The 20,500-nt window shown below is 34.4% G+C and overlaps 1 long non-coding RNA gene across 1 annotated transcript; it reads right to left on the bottom strand.

Annotated features, from left to right (window-relative positions):
- On the bottom strand, nt 1–1,875 carry LOC148784798 (uncharacterized). The gene is made up of 3 exons (XR_016062971.1): nt 1,806–1,875; nt 1,090–1,153; nt 1–213 (listed from the first exon to the last, which is right to left on the bottom strand). It is a non-coding gene; the product is annotated as an uncharacterized LOC148784798 (long non-coding RNA).
- Nucleotides 1,876–20,500: the final 18,625 nt, after the last annotated feature.

Below are 20,500 nucleotides of genomic sequence, written 5' to 3'. Positions count from 1 at the left end.
TCCGAAAGTTTATATTTACCTTAACTAAATGTCTTCATGTACATAATCTCAAGAAAAGTAGTACCACACTTTTAAACATCAACATATAAGAGACTAGAATATTTAACAACCAAACAACCAAAAACTCCGACTTCAGATGTCACGGCTGACCCACCTAATAAAGACGACGGCACCGCTCAAAGTCCAATGTGGGTAATCAGTGTGACTTATTCCCTGAAAATTACGTGGCAAGGAATGAGCTGCCTACTCAATAAGTATAACTAATTAGTCTATATATATATACATAGGCACAATTCACATACAAGCAGTCACATTGACTAACGGTCTTTCGTCATATAGCAACATCAGATATAAGCAGTAGTACATACTCACAACTATAAATCAATTCACGACATAATATTCGACGTTGTCGTTTATTAGTTAAGAACCCCACTTACTCTAGTTGGAATACATCAGTCAATGGTTTCACCGGCCATCATCATATCATATACAGCACAAGATACCCGTTGTATGTGATATCTCCACACTCTTTTACTCCAGCTGTGTAGCAATATCAACACAGGACATCACAACAAACATGGTACCTCCACACCACCAGTGTGTAGCTAACAGCACAGGATATTCCCCGTTGCCCGGAATACCCCGGTACCCTACGCGCCATGGTATCTAGCTTAATTCATATATTTTTCATATCTCATCATCAATCACATTTTCATAAACCATTGACTGCGTTCCCAAATAAGTATGCATCATCTTTTATTTCAATTCACGATCATCATTCTTTTCTTTATAATAATTACTTCCTCAATAATAGCTCCCAATTTGATTTCATACGACAATCAATTATACGATCACGTAATCATACCACTCTCACGTCCAACCATTACAAACACATACGACACATAATAACAATTCCACCGATATTAGGATAATCTAACAAATAATCCACAACTAATTATATAAACAATCAATATACAAAAGCCACGTATAATAATATAACGCCAAGTTCACGATCGCATCCAAGAAATCAATATATATAATATATACAATACTACACACATATATATAAATCCAATTAGCTATACTTACCTTATATTCCAAAATGCTACGATTTCACGAGGGACTGCTCAACCCTCTACTTTGTCGTCACGTCCTATAATAGGATATTAACGTATAATCAATATATAGAATATCATAAACTCTAAATAAAATATTATATAATGTTCGTACATTTTTCACCAATCTTTTAATATTCTATTTATTTTAAGGTCCAAACCCCTCTTCCATTTTCTTTAAATAACTACATTAAAAATATATTTAATTTACCAAATAATTCATAAGAATTTATTTAATCAAACCCCTTATATATTTACAACTATCGTTTTTTTAATAACATCCGTAAATTATATTACTATTGAAACCTCATTTTCCCCCTTTAATAACATAATATTTCTTAAATATAATTTCTGAAATATTTCTATGAATTTCCTACCAATTTATCATTGCAATATAATTTAATTAAGCAACATACATAAAATTAGATATTTGGTTAATCATTCCGATGAAATTATATAAATTATCTATAATAATAATTAAATCTAACAAATATAATATTTTAGTTACCCAACTATATTATTTTTATAGCAGATGTGATATTTAATTCGACACTAATTTAAATAGCTAAAATGATAAAATACTCCAATAAAATAATATATCGCTCAATATAAACTATATTTAATAAAAGAACTAATTAAATAATATTAATAACTTAATTAATCAATAATTTTGAATTAGCGAATTTATACCTGTTTCGAAACCCGCAGCTGAAGATGCTTATATTCTCTGAAATAAAGTGGTTGTGTATGTTTTAATTAGCATACATATATATATATATATATATATATTTATATAATATATTTAATGATTTGTGAGGCGGTGGCAGCACATGCCACTGCCCACCATCCATTTTTTTTCTTTTTTTTTTTTATTTTATAAAAAATTATTTTGATAATTACTATTACGTCCTTCCTAATTTTTTTAATTAATATAATTTGCTTCCAAATATTATAACAAACTCCAATTTAATCCGTACAAATTTTATTATATTCCAAATTCAATTTATAATTTATTTACTAATTAAATTTTTAATAATTACCAATTAGTCTCTCAATTACGTAAAAAATTCTACAGACGTCACACTTTAACTCTTAAAACAAAAATGACTTAGATTTTTTTATTATATTTTCATAATAGATACGTTTTATAAAATTTATTTATAATTTTGATTCTTTTAAAGAAACTATTTATTTTAAGTTAGATAATGTATTCTTATTATGTGCACAGGAGTTCAAAGTTTTCATTATTCACATAAGATAATTACAACATATCAGCATAAAAAAATATAAAAAAGTTTTTTTTTCATCCTAAAAAATGACTAATTTGATAATTTTATAAACTTAAGGGAGTAAAGTGATAAAATCATTATTGACCATTTTATACTCCAAAGAGTCAAAATTCGGCAATATTTTCGTCGAAAAATTGTCAAAGGGACCAAATTAAGACAAAAACTAAAATTTAAGGATGCGAAAGTCAAGAAATGATCTTAAGGGACTGTATTCTAAACAAAAACTTAAGGGACCAAATGTAATATTTACTCTAATTTTTTTTTCTATTTATTTTTATCTCACCATCTTATTTAATGTTTGCTTTCTCCCTAGATCTCCCACTTGATTTTTTTTATTTGTATTTTCTCTCTTCTATTTATTTTTTGAATTACAGTATTTTATCTGATTATAGATTGTTATCCCTACATGACCTAATAATTCTCCTGATTAGGGGTGTAAAAGAATAATCGAGTCAAACATATTATCGTTCATACTCATTTAGACTTTTATCGAGCTTCACATATTGTGTCAAACTTGTTTGGTTGCTAACTGAATTTAATTTAAGTGATCATCAAAGAGGGAAAATTATTTAAAAAATGCTTAATATTTTTTATAAAAATGGGGTGACTTTTAAAGTTAAAAAAAGAAAATTGACTGTAAAGCAGCCTGCTTTTGTCAAAGCCGCATTGACTAAATGCGGCTATGAGCACGTGCTATGCATGCAATTGTTACATGCATGGTCATTTCAGATGGGACGAATGGGACGCATGCTTCCCGTTTGAATAAAATAGTGATATTTTATTGCGGTTTTTTTTGTGTACATAGCATCTGAGCTCCATTTTCATTAAATTTATTGCTCTCAACTACATTTTCTTCTCCACTAAATATTTTTTTTCTTTTTGTTATTGTTGTAAGAAGTTGAAGATTTACTGTCAAAGTATAATATTGTTAAAAATAAAAATTTTGATATGTATTTTATTTTGTTATGAAGACATGACAAAGGATGTCAATTAAGAAGGATCAGGATATGTAATTTTTTTTTAATCTGGTGAATGGATATGTGTCTATTGATATTTTTGTCGAAATTGAGAAAAATTGTGAAAACACTATAGCAGATGACCCGGCTGTTGGTGAGTGGGAACATATATATCTATGTTAATGCAAGATTTGCCAAGTACTTCTGTTAGCATACGCTCTCGTGGATGAAGAGTCACTATTATCATGGCGATGATCCTTGGAAATGCTTTCCAAACATCTACTGCCTGGTGAGGATGACCGAGTTTGTCTAATTTCAGACCATCACAGTGGCTTGATCAATTCTATTAATTTTGTTTTGGCATTCAAATTTTCTTGTGGGGTTCATCGGTTCTATTGGCATGTGTGTTCAAACTTTAACAAGAAATTCAACAACATTTAGTTGAACGATCTTTGTTGAGAACTGGTGCAGAGGTCAGTGCTCATAAATTTGAACGAATAATGGAAGAGATTAGAGGATTTAACGAGGAAGCATATAATTGGAGTGGGGAGGACTGACAAGACCCAATGGACATTATCCCATGATGGTGGTTGGTGAACGGGTATCCAACTACAAATATGTTCGAGTGTAGAAATGGAGTGTTAAAAGATGTTAGATGCTTACCCATAATGGCGATACAAATAACATTCTCCCGCTCAGTACAATATTTTCTGGAGTGCACAACGCGTTGTCATCGCATGATAAATGATAATTAGGCATGGGCTGATTTTGCTTTTAGATTATTCGAGGCTCGACAAGGTGAGGCAGTACATTACATTGTTCAAAAGTTTGACTATGACCAACAATCTGCCTCAGTGCTAACATTGAGTTTGACCGGTCAGGACTTCCATACTTATGTAGTAAAATTGAAGCAACATCAGTGTTCGTGTGGCGAGTGGGGAACTCATCGAATTCCTTGTTCCCCTGCCATTTAGGCATTCTGCTATTTTGGGGTGAATGCTTACCACATATTTCGAATCACGCGTGTGACGATATCCGAGTGTGTTTGTTAACACTATATTATGAGAATTTTAAACCCGAGTAATTTGGTGATACTAGTTCATATAATCAGAAATGGTACCACGACCATTCATAATATTGGTCGCACCACCGACAATGATTGCATGTCGTTCCATTTTGTAATATAGTTTTTATGTAACTATGCCCATTGTGACATCCCCACCTATCAATTGTATGTAAATGTGGTTTACAATGGGTTCAGAGGAATGTCTTGAACCATGCCAAATTGCTGGAGAACTCATTTCAGGTGATGCATCTCCACAATCAAATAATCAACGGGCATCGTACATTCCATGATGTGCGAGTTGCATAAAGTGGTAGTGAATGTACATCTGGTGCGTCACCATCATACGATGTTCAAATAAACTACAATATCATACCACGTAATCAATATATTCGGATCTATATATAATAAAAAATAATATATGTAAAAAAAATATCACCCATATGTACCTCATTTTCTTGCATATGATCCAACGTATTCCTTACAATACGTAGGGCATTGTAATCCGTATGCATCTGACACATGATACAATCACCTAAAAGTAAAAGTTACATCAATACAACTTAAATCAAAATTATTTATCACTAGATATATTTATAATTATAAATAAAAGTGTACATATTGTGCAACATATGGAGGGATCGGTAGAATGTTTTCAAGGTCAATCACTGTTGGCATCAGATCCACCGTATTATTCGAGGGAATTGGTGCAAGTGTTATGATGCGTGACCATGCCCATATTTGTAATAATTACATGGCACCACTGATATTTATTTTTTCTTATGTGATGCCGTACACAACTCTCGATATAGATAGACCAACACTGCTGTTACCCACTTTGAGGTACCTTCCTCATGAATGTCCTCCATACGTCGTAGATACAATAACGACATGGTGCTACCCGTAGCATCAGGACACAATATCCCACCAATAATGCACATAGCACGTATACATGCCTCTTGTAATACATCCTCGAACGGGTTATCATCGTGACACATGTTGTTAAGCAACCAGTCATGTAAAGCTGTGAGTTTTATTCTGGAATGTTTAAAAAATTCCATCTGCTGGAACCCCAACCATTAATGGAAATAATTTTGCCACTGTTGAGTAGTCCATTTTGTATTTACTCCGATAATAAGATTCCCTTCCACCAAAAGGGCCCAAATGATGGCGATATTTTGTAGTGTTACCGTTGCCTCACTAATTCCAGAAAATGGAAAGTATGTAGTTCGGGATGCCATCTCTAATGCAGTAATAAGGTGTGCATTAATCTCAATGTGACCACAGTGTAAAATTCCTAAAAAACTCATATTCTGTAACACCTGTAGAACACGAACATGATGTGGGACAAGTTGAAGGATACGAAAAAAAAGATATATCACAGCATCATACATATAAAGTTGTATCAGGAGCTAAGAGCACATCTTCAGATCGATGATTTGCCTGCCTGTACAAAACACTTGTATCGATTGTACCAAAATTTGCCATAATTTCACTCACAATAGTTTTTTATAGCACAAGATTATGAATGAATATGATTTTGAACTTTGAGGACACCTTTGTGGTCCTCAAAGTGAATTCAACTCACCCTTAAATAAGGGGTGAGCTAAATTCACTTGCATTATTTTGATTTGACCCATGCAAAATTAATTTTTTTTTTAAATTTTGTTAGAGCTGCTAGCTTTGCCAATGGCTCTAACAGCGACAGCATGTTGCTGTTGCTTTTTTTTTTTATTTTAAAAAATAGCACCTCAATTTTTCGTCGTGATGTTGCTGCTTTCTAGAATTTATTTTGGAACAACTTCTAATTTATTTGTAATGTTTTGTCAAAATTTCGAATGGCATTTGTAACAATCTAGTGTTAGATAGAAGAAGAAAAGTCGAAAAAAAATTGTAACGGCTTGATCAAAGCCATTTCAAAATTTTAACAGATATTGTAACAGTAAGAAAATCCATTACAACAATCCGACATACAAATATCACAAAATGAAGTTGTAATGCAATTTGTAACATAATTTCGAAATGATTGTCTGAAAATTTTGTACCAAAATTCTGATCATATTTTGTAATATTTTCTTTTAATTTAATATGACATTTGTAACAACAATTTGTAACGATGACGTTATTGATTTTTGAAATAGCTTTCATATCTAGTTTTGTGGCGATTTTGGTTCGGCTATACTTATTATCCCCGTTGCTAAATTCGTTACAGAAATGAATTTTTGTATTAAAAAAATACTTTTTAACTTTTAAATATTTATTTTAAATTTAAATTAATTTTTATTTTAATTTCATATGTTAAATTTAACATTTCTTATTGTAATAATTAATTTAAATTTTAATTATTTTTTACTCTTAAATAATATTTAAAAAATTAAAATACAATTAATTAATATTAAAAGCATAATTAAGAATATAATGTATACATTAATTTAAAAAGAGTATCGCAGTACGATAATTTTTTTTTAAAAAAAGCATGCCTAATCTAAATCGGCGTCCTCATCATTAGTGTCGTCATGTGCATCGTACTGAGGGGCCGGATTCTCTGCTGAGGCTGGTATCGGTCCGACATTAGAGGGATACGTAGATACGTTACTATATGCATCATCATCTATTCTATCCTCTCGACCTAATCCTGTAGCGAAACCTTGTTTTGATCTGGGTTCGCTGATGATCTTTTCATGCTTGTGTGTTGGGACCCTCTATATGGTCCATAGCCGTATTGTGAGCCAGCGGTGGATGCCTGGACCTGTTGGTCCTCCAGTATCTTCTGAAAGATCTCTTGCAAAAAGAAAAAAATTAATTAGTTAATAAAGAGCAACGAATTAAAATCATAACGAATTTTGTATGTACTTACCGCCACCTGCTCGGGCCGCTCCAGTTCCCTTCAGTCTTCTTCTTGTAGCATTTGGAGAAGAGCTCCATCTACTTTAGCGGCCGATAGAGCTGTATCTCTGTGGAAAAAAAAGAAAAAAAGGAAAAAGCAAATATATATAATAGTCTTATTTTAAAGTAAATATTAAATATTCATAATATTGAAAAAATTACCAATTTTCATTTGTGCATCACAATTAAAGATGAAACCCGCGATACACAATAGCCGCTGATGCCACATTCGTTGTCCGATTGGCCTTATTTTTTGCGGCCTTTTCCTTGAACTTAGGGCTGGCACAGTACTGCAGCAGTTGTTGCCAAATCTCGTTGGCTGCCACAATGGTTGGATAAGCTTGTCGCGAACGTTAGCGAACATTTGATGTAGAAACTTCTCGACAAACATCCTGAATAATTTGAACATCGCATCATCGGGGCAGTCCCACTAATAAGTAAGATAAAAAAACATAGAGGCAAAAAAAATTAAGTTGTAAAATTAAATTTTAAGATGTAAATAAACAAAAGATTAAAATTTACATTTACATTGTCAAACCAGAATTGCCGGTGCTCTAGTGGGATTTTCCTTATACAGGACCAAAGGTTGAAAAAACGACCACATACCATAGCGTTAATGGCTTAGTGGAAAGCTCTCTTAGCTGAAAAAATAATTAATTATTATTTGTTCATAAAAATATAACGAAAGAACATTATAGCAAATTTGCGTCCTTACCTCGCGTAGGAAAGGCTAATGTACTTGCCACTGGCCGGTAGGTGGTGGTACTAGTGGTAGGTGGAGGTGGTGATGGTGGGTGTGCTGGTAGAAAGGAGGGGCTAGGGGATGCGATGACTAATGGTGAGATGATTGACGGGCCATCCTGTGATGTGCTAGCCCTCGCCCCAAATGTACCCACCTGGGCCGAATCTACTGACGGGCTCTAAGATGTTGGAGCCAACTCCGATGGTTTGGGAGTGGTGGAAAGGAAGGTTAACGACTACAGCCACATCCATAACCCCCTCCACCTCCCCCATGAGTCGGACCCCCACTCGTCATGGATTTGTAATATAAAATTAAAAGTAAAAATAAATAATAAGTTGCTTGCAAAATTACAATATTTTATTTAGTATAACTTACATAATTTATTAAAACCTATATTATAAGTATCTAATTTGTTATGTTATGTTATGACATTGTATAAAGTATATAAAAAAGTATATAACATTTATTATAATAATAGTATTCATAGTAATATATTAAAAATTTTATAAACTCCGAGCATTGATTTTGCAAACAGCCATCCAAATAGCTTTATCTCTCCTCATACTTAAAAAATCTGTTTACTAAACTTGACATGCTTATTATGCAAGTATGAAGGTTCATATTTTTGGTACATCTTTTGAAATTAACATCAACGAGGTGATAACGGGGGTGTGCCTTCGTACCTCTCACTAAATTGAGCCAACAACATTTGAATAGAACGACGTGCAAGTCTTGAATAAGTGGGTAATGCAACTGAATTATCTCTTTGAGTATCCCATAGAAGTTTTCGTTTGTGTCTATATATAAAGAGCTTTTCACATACACCCCACAATTCATAGTTGACTTACCGACATTATGCACATTAGTCTAGCACGAGCTTGAAGTAATCTTTGCATTAGGCCCCTAATAATGACACTTCAAAAGATCGTTGCCCACGTAATTCAATTCGGGTTTCACCTGCCATTAATTTGAAGTATAATTTAAACCTCACATGTAAAATAAAAAAAATATAGTAATAATTTAATATGCAAATAAGTTTCAATCTACACATGTTTGAACCATCCATTAAAATGAGTGGCTACAATTTGATCAATCACTAGGCCATCCAAGTTGTACTTCTCGTACAATTCATTCAAAAAATTCTCTTTTGCCAAAAGAACGTTATATATATTCACCGAGAACAAATAGTGTATATACCAATCTTCTATATTCGTAGAATGAAAGGCTTACTGGTAATATAGTATGACTTCTTCACAGTTACACAACCCATATATCTCATTAATGTGACATTCCAAATCGCTTAGCAACAATAATAGTATGGAAGATCCCAATAAATGCTTTTCTTCATCCACTTGTGGTTTTTACTGTAGTCCAGTGGCAATGTCAATGGTTCTTCAACTAAAGTACTAATTGTTCCAATCGACCATGGATCTCATATTTGGTGAGCCTCGGTCTTGCAATCTTCCTTTCAACTTAAATTTTACTATAGGTTTTCTTGTTCCTCCAGTATGGATGGTTTGGGAGGAGAAACTGTATGTGGTGGTCAAAGTAGCTGACTTTCTACAGTTCGACAGATGGAATACCCGTGTGTCATCTATACTAACTGGACAACTTATAACACCCATGGCACTCCATCTAGATGTGATCCCATAAACAGATAGGTTACTCATGGTCCACATCAATGCCCCATGCATCATGGAATTAGTTCGTGAAATTGTCATACATCCATACACCTATATACCATAACTGCAGTAACTCCTTGATCAATGGCTTGAGGTATACATCGATCAGGCGATTCAGATTAGATGGGCCAGGGTCACCAACATCAATATCATATACTCAAACTTCATTCACATCCCTAGTAGGAGATTATACGGTGTAAGTATAACCAGCCAACATGAGTAGGGCTGACCATACTACTTATCCTGCGTAAAACTATCTATGCACAACGCCAGTCCAACATTGCTCGGCTCCAGTGGAAAATCGTGATATGTCTGCTCGAAATGCCTCCACGCCTTTCTACATCATGTGCTCCATCATGTGCACTATTATCACTCTTGAAGCATACAACTCCTATGGTAGGGGAGTAAGCAGCAAATACTTAGAAAGTGGAGGTTTTCTTGCAAACAAGGACTTCTTGCAGCGGGGGTTTTCGGTCCTTAGTTAGTTTATAGCTAGCTTCACCATAGAACTTGTAGTACTCTAGATCAATGTCGTCTTTCTAGTACAACATGCAACCAGTTTTACAAGCATCAATCTTTTCGATCGGTAAATCCAAATCCCTTATTAATTTCTTCCTATTGTAATAATCAGAGGGCAAGATATGATGCATGGTACTAAATGACCAGTCCCCTAGGACACCTGATCGTAGTTTCTCTTGGATATATTGCTCTCGGCGTTGATGTTTACCAGTCCAACAACCACCGACAATTGAGATTCATTACACCCGTTATACAATAGTTGGTCTGCAGCTTGCACTACACAAAAAAAAAAAAAAAAATGATCTGACAAGCAAACACATAATTATAGGATTCCCGCCAAACCATGAACTAGGACCGATATCAGTAGAGCCGATATTAGTGTAATGAAATGAAAAGAACATACACGCATTTATAAACTTTGTTGGGGCGACTTTTGACATGACTTTTGGAATGACAACTAGCTGTTATAACATAGCCTTTAAGGACGAATTTTAGAACGGGTTTTGAAATGACATATAGTTGTTAAAATATAACCGTTAGCATAGAGAATAATCTTTTGAACGGGTTTTCCAGCGCAAGAGAATGCGTTCTAATATTACATTATATTTTGCTAGTTGTTATTATATAGCCATTTAAGGACAAATTTTAGAACGGGGTTTGAAATGACATATAGTTGTTAAAATATAGCTGTTAGCATAGAGAATAATCTTTGGAACGGGTTTTCCAGTACAAGAGAAGGCATTCTAATGTTACATTATATTTTGTAATAGTTCTTTACATTTGGAATGGAAAAAAAACGATACAAACTAGTAACAGGTGTTGGACCAATTTTGGAACGACAATCTTCAATCTGACATCAACCGTTTCAATTTCAAAGAACTCGACCCTAATCCATTCCAAAATTCGAACAGGTAAAAATTTGGAGCGGTGTATGGAATAGGTGACCTAAAAGCTAATTGGATTGGTTGTTTTCTTTTGTCAATCTTTATCAAGATAATATTATAATGATGAATACAGTAAGAGTTCATAAAATTGGCATCAGTGTTTTTGTTGTACTTACTACATACATTAAATGGTGGTTCAATATCACTACAAAACACCACAGACTGAAGGTTAAACCCTTGCAGTTGGGCTGCGTATAGATTTAATAGCTATAAAACCAACTTCTAAAGGCCAGTCCAACACATTCCAAGTCGAGGACCCTCAAGAGGGTTGAGAGTCTTATAGAGATTTGCACTAAGCATTGCAGCTATATATCGTCAGTAGGAGATGTAGGTCATCTATGCAATTTTAGTTGGTTAGTTGGTAAGGTAGTCGAATGACTAAACTGATGCAAAGGAATCATCATATGGAAGCTTTGAGGGTTGGTAGGTAAATTGAAAATCCTAGTTCCGATAGTATGGAATTAGTCCTTAAACTTGAAGAATCATGGCAGTTATGTGAATACAAAGACTGTATCTTAGATATGGTGAGCGGTGATTGAAGGAAACAGTTCGGCCTAGAAGAGCGCATAAGCGTAAAAAAATAATTTAAAAATGAACGATCAAAATAGCAAATTAAATCCCGATCAAGGGGTGTACCTTTGGTCTTTTTTCGGGCATTCGGTGTAAACTAAAACAATAAAGGCCATAAAAAATACAAGAAAATGAGAAATATAAAATGTAAATGGAATTTTCCCTCATCGTCTTTCTTGTTTGGCTACAAGCATTGATTCCTTTCGATTTTCGAAACCGTCCATGGTAAGATCGATCTGGAGATCCTCCATAGAGTGATACACCACACTAAAGGATGTGGAGATTTCATGCTAGCAAAATCTCTACAGAAGTACAAAGAATCAACAACGTCATTGATTGTTTGATCTTTTGTTCCTCTTTCAATCTCTAAAATCTTGAGAGGGTTTTTGGAGAGAAAACAGAGAGAAGTTTCATGGGTATGGTGTGTGCAGCAGCAGCTGGTCAGCTTTGAGGGTTGTAGAGGCTTTATATGTAACCTAGTCACAAGATACCAAGAAGTCTTGACCTAACATGACTCCAACAACCATCTAACACCTCTTAGCTACTTTGTGACTGATTTTGGTGCACCCTAGGGCACCAATTCGGGTGCACCACACCCAAGGAGGAGTTTTAACTCCTTCATAACCTAGCCATGGTCTAACCAAAGTCTTGGGCTTGCATTTTAATGGACTGGGTCTTGATGAATTAAAATAAAATAAAGCCCGGGTCTAATAGATTTCAAATCAAATCAAGTTTTAATTTATAATCCCAATATTAAAATATTCTTTAATCCAATTAAAGGATCCAAGCCTTTTATTATCTCTCATTCAATTTATAAATCGGAACAAACCTAATAGAATTAATCCAATTAATTTTAATAGATAACTTGAAATTCTAATTAATCCAATTAATTATATTTCAAGTCATTTATTCAATAGATTGGTCTAAATAAATGATCCAATCATTTATTCTCTCTAAAATTAATTTAATCTAATTAGATTAATCCAACTCTTTTGAAATTAAGCTCAAATTAATTCCATTCCAATATACTGGTAGGGTGTGATTCTTTAGGTTCACCCTCAGCTAGACTTGTGAACACAATTAATTAAATCTAATTTAATTAATTATTTTTAACTATCCCCTAATCGAAAATAACTTGTTACCATGGGTGGTCCTTTAGCAACAGTCCATGGAACTAGAGACTAGGTGAAATAAGGCGTGAACATTTAGGCTTCGAGTTCGTACAAGTTCGATCCTATTATTAGCCATCTCCGTACGTCAGTTTAGGGCATGGAATTTAGCGTCGGTTCCCATCCTCGACTAGGCAACTGTGCTTAATACTCGAACGCCTTTACTCTACTAATCCGATCTAGAAAACTTATCCCAGATCGATCGATCACTTTGGCCAAAGATTTTTAGAGTCTAAACCATCTCAAAGCGCATAGGAGAACTCACTGTCATATACTGACAAGGGATAAATCTTCTTTTTGAATCTACTATCCTTGTACATACTCCAACTGTATTGAATAAGCCTTATGATGACCATTTCGCACGACACAGTCATGCTCGCCATATCCAGTATCTGTATGCACGTGAAAATCATGATTCCTCAAATTTGAGGACTAATCTCGTACTATCGGAACCCGGAGTAGCAATCATACCAAGCAAGCCTTAAGAGGCTTCTGTATGATGATTCCCGTTAGTTAGTTCAGTTAGTAGACTACCTTGACAATTAATCCACTAAGATTGCATAGATGACCTATGTCTCATACCGATGAGATATGGTTGCAGTACTTAGTATAAGTCTCTAAGGACCCTCGATGCATGTCTCGAGATCCTCGATTTGAAACGTTTGAACCGGCTCTCAGGAGTTGGTGCCATAGCTGCCAAACCTATGTACAACCCAATTACATAGGTTTCACCTTTCGGTTTGTGGGCATTTCATTGTGACATTAAAAAACTCGTTCGGCATTAGTGTTAAGCACAACGATACACACTATCAACTTAATGCACTGTTACCGTATTTATCAATCCAATATTATTCGATAACGAATGGCGAATGGCTAATAACCAATCCAATTGGCTTTTGATCACCCATTCCAACAGTGACAATGTGGTGGGGCATGATCCCCATAAGCCTTGTCCATTGTAGTCGAAGTATGTAGTGAGGATAGTGGATTCCAAAATAGAATTCATCCCCTATCAATATTGTGATAGCAATGTCTCCTATACACTTAGAGATGCCTGAATGAATTGGATAGGATGAGAATCGACACTCAATTCCATATCCCAGACTAAGGCCAAGAGATGGTTGATGGAAAGACCATACACATATGAAACTTGGAGTCTAAATGTTCATGCCTATATTTATCTAGTCTCTATTGCCATGAACCGTTTCTCTACGACCACCTATGGTAACGGGCTATCTTTTGTTATTAGTTAATCGATAAATAATTAATTATGTTGGTCACACACGACCAAGTCTAGTTGAGAGTGAAACTAAGGGTCACACTCTATTCACTAGAATGAGATGGACTTAGTTTTGAATTCATTCTGAAAGGAAGAGATAAATTTAACTAGATTAAATTAACTTTTTGGAGAGACTAAATGATCGGATCATCTATATAAAAAATCCATGGGTTGGATCGTTTTAAAGATTAATTAATTAAATTAGTATTTTGGATTTATGCCTCTTAATCTAGTTGGATTAATTTAAATTGGGCCTGATTTAATTTATGAATTGAATTTATAAATTAAAAGAGAGAGAGAGAGAGAGTGGGTTTGAGTCTTTTAATTGGATTAAAAGAATGGACTTTAAAGTGATGGCTTATAATCAAATTGTATTTAATTTAAGATCCGTTGGACATGGGCTTGATCTTTCAAAACCTAGTCATACACCCGTTTGACCTAGTCTACGTCAAAAGAGAAGGTGGTTTCTCTTTGAGGAGGGAACGACATATTTTTTTAGATGTTTTAGAGAGAATTTTTGGCCAAGGAGTTTGTTGTTGAGAGATATGAGGGTTTGGATAAGCTAGGGTTTTATCCTAGTGTGTTGTAACTAGGTCATAATACAATCAACTCTCATTTTCTCCTAATCACTTGCACGTCTCTCTCCTCTCCCCTAACTCGGCTTTTCTCTCTGATCACACTCTCCAATCTTGTTCTTCTTGGTTCTCTTGAATCAAAGAAGAAATGAGAAGAGAATCAAAGTCGTTAATCAATAACGTGTGTTTGATTCTCCCTTCCCGCTTCTTATCTTGCCAGCACGAGAAGGAGGCAGCCCTCGGTGATGGGAGTGGACTCCTTTAGAGAATTTCAATACTGAAAACTTAAGGAGGACGATCGGGTTGAAACAGAACAATGCTTGAAACCGACTGAAGAAAAGCGACGAGGGTAAGGTTTCCTTATGATTTGATGCCCCTTGATTTGTCTTGGTTTATTCTTGGCCTATGTTATTTATTTTATACACCAAACACCCGTGATAGATCAAGGGTACACCTTTGATAATGTTTTTATGCTTTGAATTTTGATTTTTTTGCACTTTCCCCTAGCTTCCACGGCCAATACCACTTCTTACAAGTAGTATCAGAGCCAGGTTTGGTGTATACACCTAATTTAATTTGTATTACGTGTTTAGAACATGTTTACATGTTTTATCTGCATGGATAGCATGCGTTAATTGCTCTTATTGCATATCTATGTGCTAGAGTTTGTACATGTTTAACTTTTTGTTTATAAATCTTGGACATGAGAATTTAAAAAAAAAATTTATTTTCTATATTTAATAATTTTTGTGGTTTTGGAATTTGCAGAAATAAAAAAAAAAGAGTTTTCCAGGAAACAAGTAGCAGCTGTAATGGCTGCCCTATTGGCTGGTATTGGCCAGCAGGCACGACTGGGCGCGCGTGGTAGGTAGGGAAGTCTCACCCTCGTGCTATCTACTTGCATGGGCGGCCGGCTGACCTGTTGGGTCTTTTTTCTGTCTTTTTTGGAAAAATATATTTTTTTATATTTTTTCTACATATTTTTCTGAAATGACTAATTTTTTGGTGAATTTAGTGTTTGGTTAAAATTTGGTATATGCTAAAATTAATTTGAAAAGAATTTTCACATAAGAATCATTTTGCATGGGTTGTACTTATGTCCAATATTTATTTACGAAGTTTCACATGTATTTTTAGCACTTGGATATGTGTTTTTGTATGATACCGGTTATCATATGTGTTATGAACATGATTATATGTCATATTATTTTCATGCTATTTGTTTTGTTAATTAGATTAACATGGGATGATTACAAAGTCCTCAGACCATATGAATGGTTTGTTTTTCTGTTGGATTAGGATTTGCGTGCCTCTTAACTTCTTTGTCTCTCTTGTTTTTAGCCTTATTAGTATTAAGCCTTTTTTTTCTCCCTCCTTTTGTACTCCCCCAACTTTGATTGGGTTTTCTATTTTTATGATGTAATGAGAGTAATTAGAAAGTGAGGGAGTAAGTCTAAGGCGATGGAACTCACGGAGGAGACCATAGGTTGGCCCATGGAGGACAGAGAGTCCAAGAAGGTTAAGAGGTTTTCCCATTATCTTTAAATGGGCTATATATCTTGTAATAGCGTAGGCCTAACTCTAGATGGACCATAAATCCACTATGGGCTTAGTGGGTCATTTAGATTTTGGGCTTGTGATCATCCAACAGAGGCATGCTAGACTTATAATTTGCAGGTGATGCGTTTTTAATGTGTATATTATATTTGACATATTTTGCATGCAAAACCTAAATAGTATGTGATGAGGTTTCGGTCAAAGTTAAAACCTAACTCTCACATGGTTGGAACAATTTTAATATTAGACCCAAAATGGAATTAAAACAAGGGTAGATTTTTTTGAACCTTCTATCCATGACATATAGTGAGGAAGTTAATTTCACCCAAGCATGTTCTCACGAGTCGTGGCACATTTGGATTGAAATAAAGTTGCGCTATTATTGTGAACAAAGTAAATATGCTTCCGTTTCCTTGTCTCATGACCGTGGGGGGCGACAATAGTATTGTGATTTGGTTGATGGGACAGGTCTAATGGCAACTAATATAATTTGCTTGGAGTTCCCGAAAATATATGAAGAGGTGAGGTAAAATATCTCAGGTATCTCATAGGATGAGAATGCTATCGAATACCTTCCACAAGCATATGAATCGTCAAAGTGGGGCATGGAGAATTTTGATTGTGGACTCCAAGCCCACTAAAAATAGTTTTTCGAAACCCCATCGAGAGTGATGGGCATTCGTAGAAATTGTGGGCGAGGTTAATGACTAAAGACCAAATCTTAACTTGAACATAATATTAGTAATCTATTAAAGAAATTTTTCTATTAATTGTTAGATGTTTAACTTTTATTTTCTGTAAATTCTGAAACAACAAGAAACATTAAATTTACTGAAAATATAAAATTCTAAAATTCCTCATGCCCAAATTTAAAAGCAAAATGAAACATACAAACTACTAGACCTAGATATGCTATCGAAGCAATTAACACATGCTTCCGAGCCAATGAAACATGTAAGCATGCTCTTACTATGTAATACATGTACGATTCCCGGCTTATACACATATTCAGGCTCTAATACTACTTGTAGGAAGCGAATCGGCTCGAGTAGCGCGACAAAAGCATAAAAAATCTAAAACTATGAAATTCAAAGTATATAAACTCGATCGAAAGGTGTACTCTTGATCTTTTTCGGGCATTCGGTGTGTAAATAACACAAAATCAGGCCTAGAATATAAGTAAGAAAACCAAGAGGGCCGAAAAAGTAAAGAGACCTTTACCCTCATCATTTTCTTGAATCGGCTTCTTGCGTTGATTCCTTTGCAACCGGATCCATTCACCTCAAGATTTCAGCATTCAAACCCTCTAAGGGTGTCCATCCGTATCATCGGGGATCACCTCCATTTTATGCTGGTAAGATAAGAGGTGGGAAGGGAGAATCAAATACACATTATTAGATTAATGGTTTCAATTCTCTTCCTGTTCCTTCTTCAATTAAAAAGAACCAAGAAAAACAAGCATTGAGAGAGTATGTAGAGAGAGGGATGGACTTTTGTTGCTTGAGAGAGGAAAAAACATGAGTTAGGGTTGTTAGAGAGATTAAGAAAGTTGATATGTGTTGTGACCTAGTCTCAACACACTAGGAAAACTCTAGCTTATCCAAACTCTCATTTCCCTCAATCACTTGACCTCATATTCGATTGTTGCACTCCTTGGAGATGAAAAAATCGCTCCCCTTTTTCAAGAGCTTTCTTTTGACTTAGACAATGTCAAATCTGGTCATAGATTTCATTTTAAATGGACTAGGCTCTGAAAGATCAAGCCCATGTCAAACGGACTCAAATTAAATCAATTTAATTTATAAGTCTATTATTTAAGGTCCATGTCTTTTAATCTAATTAAAAGACCCGAGCGAACTCTCAATTTTTAATTTATAAATCTAATTTGTTAATTAATTCAATTAATTTAAAAAGCCTAAACCCAAAAATCAGCTAATCCAATTAATTAATCTTTGGTAAAATCCAACCCGTGGATTTTTATGTAAATGATTCAATCATTTATTCTCTCTAAGGAATTAATTCAATCTCTTCCTTCCGGAATTAATTCTAAATCAATTTCATCACATGTTGAGGATTAGAATTTGACTCTTCAGGTTCACCCTAGCTAGACTTGAACATGTGTGGCCAACATAATTAATTAAATCTAATTTAATTAATTATTTTCAATTAACTAGTGACCAACATAATTAATTAAATCTAATTTAATTAATTATTTGCAATTAACCAAGAACCTGAAATAGCCCGTTATCATGGATGGCTGTCTAGCAACAGTCCTTGTCACTAGAGACTAGGTGAATTATGGTGTGAACATTTAGGCTCTAAATTTTGTACGAGTATGGTCTTTCATTAACCATTTCCTGGCCTTAGTCTAGGGCATAGAATTGGGCATCGATTCTCATCCTAAGCTAGACATCTATACTTATAACTCAAGTCCTTGTTTACCCCACTGATTGGCACGGGAAATATATTCCACTCATTCAGTTATAGTGGATATAGATTATCAGGGCTTAAACGTGTCTCACAACGTATAGGAGACACTGCTGACATAATACTAACAGGAGACAGATTCCATCTTGGAACTCACCGTTCTCGCTGCATACTCCAACTGCACAGAACAATGCTTATGATGACCATGCCTCACGACACAATCATTTTTAAGATACAATTTTTGTATGCACATGACTGTCATGATTCTGCAAGTCCGAGGATTAATCTCTTGCTATTTAAATCAGGAATTTCAGTTATACTGATGAAGCCCTCAAGGCTTCCATAGAATGATTCCTGCGAGTTAGTCTAGTCAGTCAACTACCATGCCAACCAACCACTTAAAATTGCACATAGGATTTACGTCTCTTGCCGACGTAACACTGCTACAATACTTAGTTCAATTCTCTAAAGGACACTCGATGCCCCGTCTCGAGGTCCTTCAATTAGAACGTTTCAGACCAACTCTCAAAAGTTGATTTCATGGTTGCCAAACGTATGTGCAACCCAACTTCTAGGATTTAACTTTTTGGTCTGTAGGCATTTTGTTTTGACATTGAAATACCGTTCAACATATGTAGTAAGCACAAAAGACACAATTCCCATTTGTTGAATACTTACTATATTCATCATTGCAATATCATTTTGATAAAGATCATCGAATAAGAAACTATCAATCCAAATTGGTTTTTTGGTCATCTAAACCAACAAAACTTAAAGGACCATTAATACTATACAACTGTAGGTTACAACTAAAATGAATGAACATCTCACTCAAGTTTCCCCCACACTGGAGGTAAGAACTGCAATATTTAGTATGTCCTCTTTAAAATTCGCAAGTTGCAATGGTATGGCCCTTGTTATTCTTTCAAAATATTTTGGCATATCATTGGCACTAATGTAATGAAAATTGTGTTGCATCTATTGAATAATATGTCATTATTACACAAAATGAACTTCATTCATATTGTCTTGATTCCAATGTGATAATCCTAAGAGGGTTGCTCATTTCTGACCCATTACTTTATCTAGTGTTATTATGATAATTGCATTTAAGTGTCGCGTTAACAGTATGAAGCCTATTCTAGATATAGTAATTTCCTCTGCATAATTTTCTTTCATTCTTGGTTGTTTAATTACGATAATGTGTTGATTTTCTTCGAGGTCAATCATTATACACCCTTTTTTTTCTTCCATGCTTCAAAATAATAATACACCCTATTTTTTTTAAATAAATACAAAATGTAATTATTATTTTTTATCAAAATAAATATTGCATACTTCTTATAATAGAAATCTTGTTGTATTTATACAAAAAAATATGGTACAAGTATATTTCTAATTCCTGTACAATATTTATTATGGTAGACCACAACCTCTACATATATACTATAAGGATTGAAGTACACTCAATGTAATAAAAATCGTCTAATAAATTATAATATTTATGAATATGTAAACATATTTAAATAGATAAAATATATATAAGTATACATATTGATACGGAGTTGGGCTGAGCAGCTGCTCTGTATAAGCCCACTTATCATTTTGGCCCATAAGAAAACTGGGAGAAGCCCAACTACTTTGCGGACATTAGTGGACTGGACGAGCAGCCCATTAGGAGGTCCAACATGCAGTCTGCTAAACCTACAAGGTTTCAAAAGTTTCAC

This window comes from Sesamum indicum, linkage group LG12, assembly GCF_026168435.1.
Source record: "Sesamum indicum cultivar Baizhima isolate 11 linkage group LG12, ASM2616843v1, whole genome shotgun sequence".
NCBI classification, from domain to species: domain Eukaryota; kingdom Viridiplantae; phylum Streptophyta; class Magnoliopsida; order Lamiales; family Pedaliaceae; genus Sesamum; species Sesamum indicum.
The sequence above is the reverse complement of the archived record's forward strand: the minus strand, read 5'-3'. Positions and strand labels throughout refer to the sequence as shown.